We start from the raw sequence: 12,745 nt of genomic DNA, 5'->3' as shown, positions 1-12,745 counted from the left end.
AATTGGTAGCAGCTAAATCCAAAGATTGGTCCCAGCTTGTTCTGAGTAGGGCAAACTACAAAAAAGAACTGGTAACTGCCAAAAGGGACTGGGAAAATACCCTGTGGGATGAGCTATCCCATACTTCAATTCCAAGGATAATGCCTGGTTTTGGAATATCCTTGTGATAAGAGAATATGGGGGTAGAAAGTCAGTAGAATACTTTGTAAAGCCCCAGGATTGGGTTCTTCATTTGAGTAACCTATATTCCCGCAGTGATGATCATGCCTGGATGGGCATTGACCCTGTGTTGGCATCAAGGTTACAAAAATCAAAATACTCTGGCTTTTAGTCTGGGGACGACAGTTAAGGCAATTAGGTCCAGTCCTCTAGCCAAAGCTCCAGGCATGACTAGATCCCAAACAAACTTTTCAACTCATAATTGGAAGTCTGTCGCCCACACATGAATCACTTTTTAAATTCCATTCTAAGAGGAATGAAGATTCCTGCTACCTGGTGCACTGTGGAGATTATTCCAATCCACAAAAGGGCCAGCTAAATATTTCAGGCAACTATTGCCCGATTAGCTTGATCGATGCCTCACAGAACATCTTTTGTAGGCAAGTCCTGGTGCACCTCCTGGACTGGATTGACGACAACAAACCAATAACAGAATTCCAGGCGGGGTTCAGAAGTGGCATTAGCACGATCAATCGGATCTTCTGATTTAATTGTCTTTATTGGAAGAGTGCAGCAGTCAATAGGGGTTGACTCTTTGTCACCTTTGTTGACTTACATGCAGCCTTTGACCTAGTTCTTAGGGCAGTGCTTTGGTTTACCTTGGACAAGATGGGCATCCCACAAAATCTTCCGGCTATACTTCTCTGGTGATTTGGGAAAAAGGGGACCCCTACGGAAAACAATGAGACTTGCTAGCTGTAGGGAGAATTACATAAAGGGTAAGAGAGTAGCTAGATGCAGGTTATACAGTTGTTCTTGTTGATTCAATACAGGCTATAAATTCGACAACATAAATGTCTGTGAGAGTGCAAAGGCAAAAATATATACACAAACATGACAAAAATTATTATTTTGTTATTTATATATTTTGATCTAAGTCTGACTGATTTGTTTGATAAATTAGTTAAGTACGAAAAGTTTTACAATTTATATAGCCCGTTCCTTTCCCTGAAGTACAGTTCATCAGATTCATTTTCCCCAACGTCTACAGACAGGATGATAGTAATATACACATTTCAAACAGGGGGTGTGTGATGTAGTAATTTACTTATTATTCATCTGTCTCTTTGGAGTCAGGGTGGAAAAAGAAATGGATTTAGAGAAGAGCATGGCCATTGGAATTGAAAAAAGATAATTGTCCACTATAGCTACCCCAGCTGCAGACAGTAGCATACTACCCGACGCACTGACTAGTAATAAGCATTGCTTAATTATTTTAGCACAACACACACTTGTACTCCATAGTGCATAATGCTGTACTCATTAATGAAAGGTAATCAACTTTTTAACTCAAATTGTCTGTTTATAGTTACTTGAAAAGCCTTTAGAAGAAAGATATAATCAAATCAGCTTTTTTAATCCAGTGTTATTCTGCCTTTTAATACTTTTCTGCCACACAGTGAGTGCTTTTCATGCAAGGCATGTGTGGGTAAAACATAGAATTGGTCTTGTGACTCTCCTAATAATAATCACATCAAATTCCAATAGCACTAGGGGACCAGCAATGTACTGCTACTGTGCCACCCAGTAATTTAAAACAATTGTTTGCACAGAGCATTAATTACAATTAGTTTTTCTCAATAGCCGGACCACCTAACAGGCAGGAAACAGCATCCCGTTTGTAGAGGCTGGAGCATATCCAGCAAGAGTACATGCGGCCAGTGGTCCTGAAGGAGGAGGAGGAGGAGGAGGAGGAAAGAAACGCCTCTCAGTCGGGCCCCAGTGCAGCAAGTCCCCCTCAGTCTCCCGGCCATCCCATTGCCGGTGCCGCCACCAGCTTCCATCAAGTGCTGCCACCCACTCCCACACTGACAACACCACCAGGCAATTCCTGGGCCGCATCCTGCAGCGAATGGACTCCGTCGAGAGCCGGCTCACCAAAATAGAGCAGAGCCTGGACCTGCCCCAGACCGACATCCCTAATGCCGTCTTCTAGTGCTTTAAAAAAAAATTGCGTTGTTGGGTGGGACTTATTTGTTGGGGCAGAGTGGAGAGGGTGGGAAGGGAGTTGGGATTGACTTTCTTTGGGCATTTTGACTTTTGAGTCTTTGGGTCAGTTTTATTTGGGAAGAGGGGAGGGCATGTTGTGTGGGTGGAGGTGGGTTTTCTTTGTTAAAAAAAGGGGCAAACTATTTTATTTAATCTAAATGTATGTGTGAACTAGTTTGTTTTACTTTGCACTGCTGCCTTCAGCTTTTATGCAGTCTGTTATGTGCTTGTAAGAGTGAGTGTAGAGCTTAGTTATAGAGTTATACTTCTCTAACTATCTTGACCATTAGGGGGAATGCTGCCATGACCTATATTGCCTACAACAACCTAGATAAACAATAGTAGCAGTTGGTTACTTACTTACCAAGTTAACTAGTTCACTTCACTCCAAACTAGTTGTCTTACCTGAATATAGATGAAGCAATAACAGGTTTGCCACCTGACCAACAATACTAAAACAATGTCACTGGAACCAGGCAAAACATGGAGCCAGCGGACTCATACAAATTGCAATAGTACCAACGTGGTCTATCTCATAAAATGCCCTTGCAACTTGAACTACATAGGGATGACCTGCAGGAAGGTGAAGCAAAGAATCTGTGAACACCACAGCACTATAAGGTGTAAAAGGATGACAACCAGACTCACTGAATATTTCCTTCAGTATAACTAAACAACCAACGACATGAAATGGACTGTTATCGAACAGATAAAAATGGGCACTAAAATCCAAGAACGTCTTTTTGAGAAATGGCAAAGGTGGATTTATAGGCTATCCACTCACAAAAATGGCCTGAACGATAATATTCCGTGGCACTCAGTCCTTTCGAAATAATTTTAACACTCATGTACCCATCATGAGATATTGATTTCTTTACATGAGAATAAGACACTACACTACACCTCTAATAACTGTTCTACTAATTGGATCTCCACCAATTGACCTACGCTGTCTGTGAGATAATAAGACACGACTCTGTGTCTCTTACTTAGTCTGGAAGCAGTGTTAACCAGTATATCCTTTATTAATCTCACTACTGTATGCCTGATCTAGGTATGATTCGCACCCTTAAATGAGTCATTGGCTTGATTCAGTGACACGCATTATGATGCCCTTTGGACTTATGTGTATCAATATATGCCTGCTCCAAGCACTCCTTTTAACTCAGAACACCAGAAGGATGAATGCACACTCTAAATGTCCTAAAATAATTCCATTACTGTACGCCTGAATTAGGTATGATCCACTCCCTAGAATAAGGCATTAGCTTGTTCCAATGTCACACATTATGATGCCATTTGGTTTTATGTGTACCACTATTATCTGCTAATAGCGTTCCTTTCTAGCTCAGAACACCGGTTAGATGGAACGAAACGCGTTGGCTGCGAGTCTTTTTTACAAGAAAATTAAAGGAATATTTCAAAGATATTGTTTGGACCTGGACTTCTTACTGGTGCACCTTCCTCTTTTGCCTTTTCCTCATTTAACTGGCCTACAGTGGAGTCGATCTATGGCGTGCTCCAGGAAGACTTGTGCACAGGAACTGAACTTTTAACAAAAAATCTGTGATTTGAAGTGCTCAACTTATGGTCAGCCGTAGCTTGTTCTTTTGCATAAAGACTCACAGATTTGTTTAGCAAACAGTAGACTGTGCCCCCTTGTGTGTGCAAACAGTAGACTGTGCCCCCTTCCTTTCTTTTTTTCCAGGTCCCGGCATCTCCGCTATTAAGTTACACCTGAGTTGCATGTTCATTAAGTACGAATGATCATCATTCTTTTTATGGTATGTCACCTTCACATTCTGTTTGCATACCCACGCCACTCTACGATAGCTATTTGTCTGTTTAATAAAGCACGATTTCCCTGACACGCTACCATCACCATGCCGACCGCGTATACACGTCCACGCACGCTAGTCACGTGACATACGTGACCACGCCCCCTACGTCCCGGTTCCCGGAAATGCCCTGCACTTAACTCACAGAGACGCTCTGATACAGCAGCCCTCGGGGAGCAGGTACGGGTCGCATAGGGTAGGCATTCCAGGCGGTGACTGACTCCACCAAGTAAGTACAAGCCACGATCAGCTAGGGATTTATTATATTTTTCTTTGAGGAACGCGCTATTTCATCTTTCGTGTCACTATACCTATTTCCTCCAGATCGGGTTCTGAGCCAGCACCACGACCCCGACTCCCATGAGGCACGCTATTACGCGTCTTTTAGTAAGCACCTTTTTCTCCCCTTTCATGTCAACCTGTACCACATTTTAACGCTGAGATAACGAGCATGCATGCTTTGTAACGTATGCCCTCACGATTATGTTTGAGAGTGGAGACACCCATTATGAATGACTGAAGAGAGTGGGTCTGTATGATTCTTTCACAGGCACAAATGATACCCTGTGGATTATCTTAAATGCATTTGCATGCAATGGCGTATTTACGCTCATTGTACTTGACGATTATGAATGGGTCATAATCATTGCTTTCAGCAACTGAATCGGTTACTGGATTCCCCACATACCTTTACCACTGCAATTCAGGGGTAGTCCTTCAGTTGTGTTTGTTCGCGATGCACACATCTGGGAATAAAAGGAGCACTTTTACATCAAACACTGTATTACATATGTTCTATTGCGTCTGCTTGTAATGATGTGTTTGTTTTTTACAGATTCTTCCTGTCTTCAGATTGGATGACAGGACACCTGACCGTGAGTAGATGGTTAGGTCACAGTGATCAAGGGTAGGGTACACCTTAGCGTGTGTACACCGCCCGGGTCACGTCATTTGGTCCTGACGAAAACCTAACAATACCATAACACAGGTTGAAACATGTAGACCGTTGTTTTCATTGTTTTTGCACTTATTAGCACTATTTCCCACTTTTAGATACCATTGGTCAATCTAACCGAGCAAGGTATCTACTCAATGTTTTTAAGATTGGCCAGTCGCTCCGGAATAAATCTTCATAGTGAGTGATATCTGGCCTATTTTTAATCCACTATTCACCCACTTGCACCAAAAAACAACCTGCTCCACTGTAATCAGGTGTCGAAGCACACCCGGATGGCACTCGGCTATGCGGGTTGGACCCCGATGATGAAGCATGTCACCAGCCAGGTTGGTGAGTGAGGGGTCTTCTAAAGAAAAGAACATTTTTCTTGCCTTGAGCACCTTTCCCAGCAATTTGGGGATTTCGATCCGTCTCCCGGATGTACTCCTTCTTTTGTTTGTTTAAAGTATCTCAAGGGGACTAGGAGTATTTCCCTCCATTTTTATGACAATTCCCTTTTCTCTCTTACTTGTTTTGTATGCAATAACAGGGAAGACATTACAACTTCACAAGCGAGGTCCCACTTTCAGTTCCACCCAGGTGGGCTCCAACTGTAGGATTAATCTGAATTCATTGTGGGCAACTAAATGGAAATAAAAGTTAGTGGTTATATTTTATCACAGCTTTACACAGAATTGACATCTGAATACTACATGATGACAATAAAAATGCCGGATAGTGCTAAAATACAAAAAATAACAATAATAGTAAGTTTTGGCTAATGGGGAGCTAGTAGTGTTATTTACTAAATACTAAAAAAATTGACTCAAAGTCTGGAGTGGACAAGCTTAGGCATTTACAGTTACGCAACACAAATCCTGAATGATGATGCTGCTCACTGATGTTCTTCATTCTATATCTAAAATATGGATAACTTTTCATATACAGGTGGGTGAATGTGACCAGTGTGGACTATTGCTTAGAAGATCCTGCATTAATGATGTTTCTTTCACCACATCCGCCCCACCAAGTGTGTGATCCATTGATGGTGTAAATTAAGCCACACCTCAATACATCGCAGTGGCCGGGGGAAGAGGGCCACTGCGATTTATGAATGGATGGGAAGGGGGATTTGAGGAAAGGAACAAACACTAAACAGGGACAACATTCATCTGGGCAATGAGCAGCAAATCATTTGACATCAATTTGTTGTGGAAGGAAACAAATGAATGAGTATGACAAAGTACAGATAAATGCATTACAGTCCTTATGCCCCCGAGACCCAAGTTATCAAATATCTAAATGTTCTGTCTTCTAGGTTGGGGAGTGAACCAACCCACCCAGTTCTCCAAATATGATTGTTAAAAGAAAAATTATACTGTATTGCAAAATTGGGTGCTCCATCTGCATTCTCCTCTGGAATGTCCACTCTTGGGTGCCTGTCTGGACTGGTCCGGTAGGTAAGCATAAGTGTTGTTGGGCTCAGCTTTCACCTTTTGTTTGTGCAGAAGACTAGAAGAAGGCTTGCGGATTGTAAAAGAGAAACTGTATTTTAGAGTCAAGGAGAATGACAGAAGGAAGATAAGCTTAATGAGGAGTATATCAAGAAGACTCAGAGCAAAAACACAAGAGGGGGACTCAGAGTTTTACTTTTGCACAAGTCAAAACAAACACTCAAACATACACACACACGCACACACAATTCATGTACGTAGTGTGAAAGGGTCAATTAACTCCAGGGAAAAAAATGATCGCCCATCACTCATGCCTCAAACATTGCACTTCAATAAAATTCACAAGAAATTTCCCATATTACAGTTCAACACACCCTCCCTCACTATCAGTCACCAAAGCAATCATCACTTACAGTCACTAGACAGTCTGAACACTTATTGGTGCGACGGTGGTAGGTACACTATCTCCCCTTTGATGCAGGCAACAGATTAGAATTTGGCAGTCTTGCAAGTCAAACGTATTGCCTGGGGCAGCCATTCTAGATGATGAAAAAACAGAAGGCTCATAGGAGTGGACCATACAGGTTGATTAATTTTTGCTAAGTAAGTTCATAAAGGCCAAGCACTTCCAGGGAAAAAATGATCGACCATCACTCATGCTCCAAACATTGCAAATCAATCATCTCAGGCAAGTTCCCACATTACAGTTCAACACCCTTCCTCATGGTCAGCCACACCATGAATCATCAATCATCATCACTCACACAATCACTCACTCACTGTTGCACTAGTAGTAGTTCCCTCTTCCAATCCAAACACGCATAGTTAGGTATTAGGTATTCATCATTGATGCAGGCAACACATTGGACTTTGGTATTGGCAGGCAGTCTTGCAAATCAGCGATGTTCTGGGGCAGACATGCTAGTGCTAAGTGTTGCAAAAAGGGATAGGCAATAGGCATGCAAAGGCTGCAGTGATTGCCCTCAATTTCATTAAGGAATTGTGAAGGCTTCTTCAATGCACACTGGTCTAACTGCAGCCCGGCAATATGTGTGACTAAAAAAATGGTGGGGCAGCTTAAGTCTGACACAAAAATAATAATGTTCCACTACCTATTTTTTGTTGTTGTTGCAAAAATATAAGTTCAAGGAGAAATAATAAAAAAGTTCTATAGGGGTACTGGCATACTTAGTTCGGGAAGTAGAGGTCGTCCTCAAACTCAGGTGGTTCAGCCAGAAGTTTATCAGCTAACACATTTGATTCAATTTCGGACCAACCATCCTCTTCCTTCTCCTGTGCTGCTGTTTCAGGAACGGTGTAATTGTGTGGTATAAAATGTTGGTTTATTTTGATCATAGTCAATCTCTCCACATTTTGAGGCGTGAGACTGGTCCTTCTCCCTGTAACAACTGCATCAGCTGCAATGAACACATGCTCAGCAGACACACTGGCGACAGCACAAGTCAGATACTTTATTGCCAGCCTACTGAGCTCTGGCCATTGGCGCATCTTCCAATATCAATACATCAATGGATTTTGATCCACATAGACCTCTTTTGGATCATCCAGATACTCCTGGAACATCCTGTAGATCACAGCTTTCCAAACTTTTCAAGTTGGTGACACACCTTTTAGAGAATCTTCAAGTAGGGACACGGTAATGCGAGCGAGCGCAGCGAGCGAGCCCAAACCACATCAGGGGGGTCCGGGGGGGTTCTCCCCCCGCGAAAATTTTGACAAAATAGTGGCCAAATGGTGCATTTCCAAGCAAATTTGAGAAAGCAGGAAGGTTAATAAAGCAATTGTGAAGCTGTTCTAACAAAGACAGTGACTGGCAAAACTGGGTGTAAGCAAGATTAGGTTTGTGCCTGAAACAAGAATATAATCATGCACACATTGACACATTCCCCAGTGATTTACGGCACAAAAAGGTGGGGGGGGGGGGCACGCACTGCCAACCCTTTCAACCATGCACAAAGTCCACCTGTTGCCTTGCTGAATATGAGTTATACAAAAATCCGTTCAGGAAGGGGATATTGCGAGTGGTAAAACTATCATTCAACCTATCAGCCGGTCTCGGCGCATTGAACTCAGGTGGGACCGCTTTCCTCATTGCAGCGTGCCAAAAGGCAACAGAAAATAAGACAAGTGATATGTTTTTCCATTCAGTACTTTCAGGTAAAAATAACCGGATATAAGACAGAAGGATAAATACTTACATGCCATATAAATTGCAACTATATCAAAATGTATGGGGACACAACATATCTCACGAAAACCTTTCATTGATTTTTAAACTGAACTGAACTGATTTTTAAAAGAAAAAAATAAGATTTGTAATATATCACACATATATTCCCAAAACATGTTGTCCTTTATGAGTAACAATATAAATATGTGCAAGAATGAAAAACTTTGAATAAAAACAACAGCACTTACTATTTTATTGAGATGAATGAGGTGGATAGGATGAACACAGCTGGTCAATATTTCGCATTTCGGCATTAAGCATTTTCATGGGTTTCAACATTTGGTAAGTAATGATGAAGGTTCTCTCCGAGCAATGTTAAATGGTCAACAATCAGGGGGCTGATATCACATTTCAGCAGGCACTTAGCAGTTTTGGAAAACCTTTCAAAATTTCCTCCTTGCGCTTTGCTTTTCCAAATTGCTCTTTTGTCTCTCATAGCACAAGAATTACAAAATTTGAATAAAAACCAACAGCACTTGTCTTACTATTTTAATGAGAAATATGAGGCTGATAGGATGAACACAGCTGGTCAATATTTGGTTGAATATTTGATAAAGACACTCGCATTTCATCATCAAGCATTTTCAAGCACCCACGTTTCAGTGTCTTTAAGTTTGTCATCGTTGAAAAGGATACTTCACAAATGTATGTAGTAGAAAACTGCAAGAGAATATGTAACGCTTTTTTACCTATGTTTGGATGCATTTTTGTAACACGAATCCAAAAGCTGTCTAAATCACCCTCTGCATGCATCATGAACATACTTCGATCATTTTTTATTGCAGCTAATTCTTCTTCTTCAATTAGTGAAAAGTTCCCAGTTGCAAGAAATGGATTTCTGATCCAATCATAGTCTTGGATTTCAACATTTGGAAAGTAATGAGAAACTTTCTCTCCGAGCAATGTTAAATGGTCAACAATCAGCGGGCTGATCTCATTTTTCAGCTGGCACTCATCAGTTTTGGAAAACATTTCAAAACTGCCTTCTTTCACTTTCCTTTCCCAAATTTTTATTTTGTCTCTGAAAGCACAAATTTTATCTACTGCTGTTAAGATATTTTCTCCTATTCCTTGCATACTGGTGTTAATTTTATTCAAATGTTCAAATATGTCAGCAAGATATGCCAATTTTGTGCACCAAAGTTTGTCTTGAATTAGATCGCAGAATTCGTGTTGCTGATTTTCCTCAAAAAGCTTCAGCATCATTTCCCGCAATTCGTATACACGACAAAGCACGCGACCTCTTGAGAGCCAACGAACGTCTGTGTGCAGTAGGAGCTTTTTAAACCTTGCCCCCATTTGTTCACAAATATGAGCAAATATTCGTGATTTAAGAGGTCTGCTTTTAATGTAATTGACCATTTGAATCACTTTGTCCATAACTTTTCTTAATTCATTTCCAATGGTTTGCGCGACTAGTGCCTCACGATGTAAAAAGCAATGAGTAAATATGATATTTGCATTTTCTGTCTTTGCTAAAGCTATAAAACCTTTTGTTGAGCCGACCATTGAGGGTGCACCATCCGTGCATATCCCAACACAATTTAACCAGCGCAAATTATTTTCCTTCATGAAGCAATCTAAAGATGTAAATATATCCTCACCTCTAGTTCTCAAGGGAAGTTCTAGGCAACACAGGAATTGCTCAATAATTCTGTCACTATGAATGAAACGTATAAAAACCAGTAATTGAGCTAACCCACTGACATCCATAGATTCGTCTAATTGCAATGTAAAGACCATATTACCGTCTTGGAAAATATCCTTCATTTGTAACTTAACGTTAGCAGACATATCTTGAATACGTCTTCCAATTGTGTTATCTGCCAAAGGGATTTTATTAACTTCCATCTCAAATTCTGGCCCAAACATTGTTCGAACAATAGCACAGCAAGATTGCCTTATGGTGGTTTCGGCAACAGTGTGTGGTTCCTTGTTTTTGGCAATTATTTGAGCAACCAAGTAACTTGCCTTTTGAGCTTTCTCTGATGTCTTCATTCTCTTTGTGAATGATGCAGACTGCTTCCTTGTAGATTTAGAAAGCTCAATAAAGTATTCTTCTGGTTTTTCTGACAAATGGCTGTGTTTTGTGGTAAAATGTCGTTTTAACTTATTTGGTACCATACTTTCATTTGCAAGTATTTCCCCACAAACTAAACACTGGGGGCAAGGATGGTTTTCATTACCAGAAAATGTGAACCCCAGTTTCATATAAGCTTTGTTATATAAACGAGGATTGGAGATTTTCCCCTTACACTTCTTACGTGCTGAGACAGACCGCTCAGTTGATTCTTGGGTACTTTGTTCAATAGCTGCTACATGTTGTTCTTCGCAAACGCCATCTTCACCAGCTTTTCGCTTCCTAATTATAAACTTATCCATTTGGAGTTTGTTTGCCTTCCGGGAATATGAAGAAATGTGGAAATCTAGAGATAGGAAGAACATGAGACACGGAGTTTAACATTCTTACGCCTTGCTTACAGTCCTCATTCTCTCTAGTATCCTTGAGTAGTAGACAATCATGTGAAATCAGAGCTCACAGCATAGGGGTGACAGAAGTAATAACTGCATTGACGCTGGCTTTGAGAGACTCAGGATGCCAAGTGAGCTGTCCCGAAACCACAATTGTATTCCATCCTTTATCAGAAGGCCCTTACATTTCCATGCCATGGTCTTCCCCGCCAAACTAGATTGCTTACTTTCCTAAAAAACAATTTGTCTCATTTTTAAACTACCTATTTGAACAGGAAGCAATCAGGAGATAATCACATAAACAACCACATATTCTTCCGCTATGATCTTGAAGCCTTTTTGACTGGATCAGAGACAGGCAAACTAAATGAGGTAGCAGTGCGGCACGCGGAAAACATGACATTGAAGGTGGAAGAGCCACGCCAACATTGCCCACGGGAAATTGTAATTAAGTTGGAGAACCATGTTTCTGAAACCTCAAAAATGGTTAGGAAATCAAAGTGTTGCCCGAGCTGTGTTGTCATCTTTCAATAATCTAGTTCTAATCTAGTCAATAATATCAAAGGACTTAAGATTGGTCTAGAAAACAACGAAGCAAACACAAGGAGATGATGGACGGAGCGCTGAAACTTTACAGACACTGACCCCCAGTCACAGATCTGGGTTTAATCCATAATCATTCTTTAGCTCACTGTGCCACCTCAGTTCAGACCCAGCTATATGACAATGAATTTACACTGGAAGAGCAAGCAGTAAACACAAAGCTGGAATCTCAACCAATTTTGAAAGTCAGAAATATAAACAAAGCATTTACTTAACAGCAAAAAAAAAAAAACAGCTTGCTTGAAACGTGACTTTCGGAATGTACAAACAACCAGAGTGCAACACTACCTTGATGGCTAACTGACCAACTCTAGTTTTACAGTTATATACACAAACATCAGAGAAGAAAAGTTATGTGAGCTGGCAGGTTGCTCAGTGATTGTTGCCATTGTGCCCAGGATTTTGATTAGTGATTGCAATCCTGCATTCAACTATGGTGGCAGCTCTCCAGGCAAGGGAGCTTCATGTATGTGGTTGGTTGTGAATAAACTCTATTTCCCCTGTTGCAGTTGCATGAAGTTTACTTCAGTAGCACAGAAAATTAAATTAAACTGATCCACTGAATTCGAAATGCTCCTCGTTTTCCATTCTGGGCTCCAGGAAGCACACGCAGAAGTGATTTCGCTACAGCAAAGTGCCACGCAGAAGAGTGTATTTCTTGGCAGTGGGGCATGTCTCCCACTGCGCGACGCAAGGACTTTATTTTCTGAAAGGTGCCTAATTACTTACTGCTGGGTTACAGTGGCTTCAGGGCAGCCATGGTTTTAGACCAGAGGCTCCACTGACCCATATTCATTTGTGCTCATGGAGGGGGGCTGTTAATTTCGTGCAATATCAGCAAACCACCTAAATTAAAACCAAGTACACAAGGAAAGGGCACGTGTTAAGGGAATAAAGTTCATGTGTTAAACATCTGTTTTGGGGGGGAAAAAAAGACTATGAAGTTGCAAATAAAATACAGTGCTTTGTCAGGAGCTGTTCA

The sequence above is a fragment of the Triturus cristatus genome, chromosome 3_1 (assembly GCF_964204655.1).
Source record: "Triturus cristatus chromosome 3_1, aTriCri1.1, whole genome shotgun sequence".
Lineage (NCBI taxonomy): Eukaryota > Metazoa > Chordata > Amphibia > Caudata > Salamandridae > Triturus > Triturus cristatus.
The sequence above is the reverse complement of the archived record's forward strand: the minus strand, read 5'-3'. Positions refer to the sequence as shown.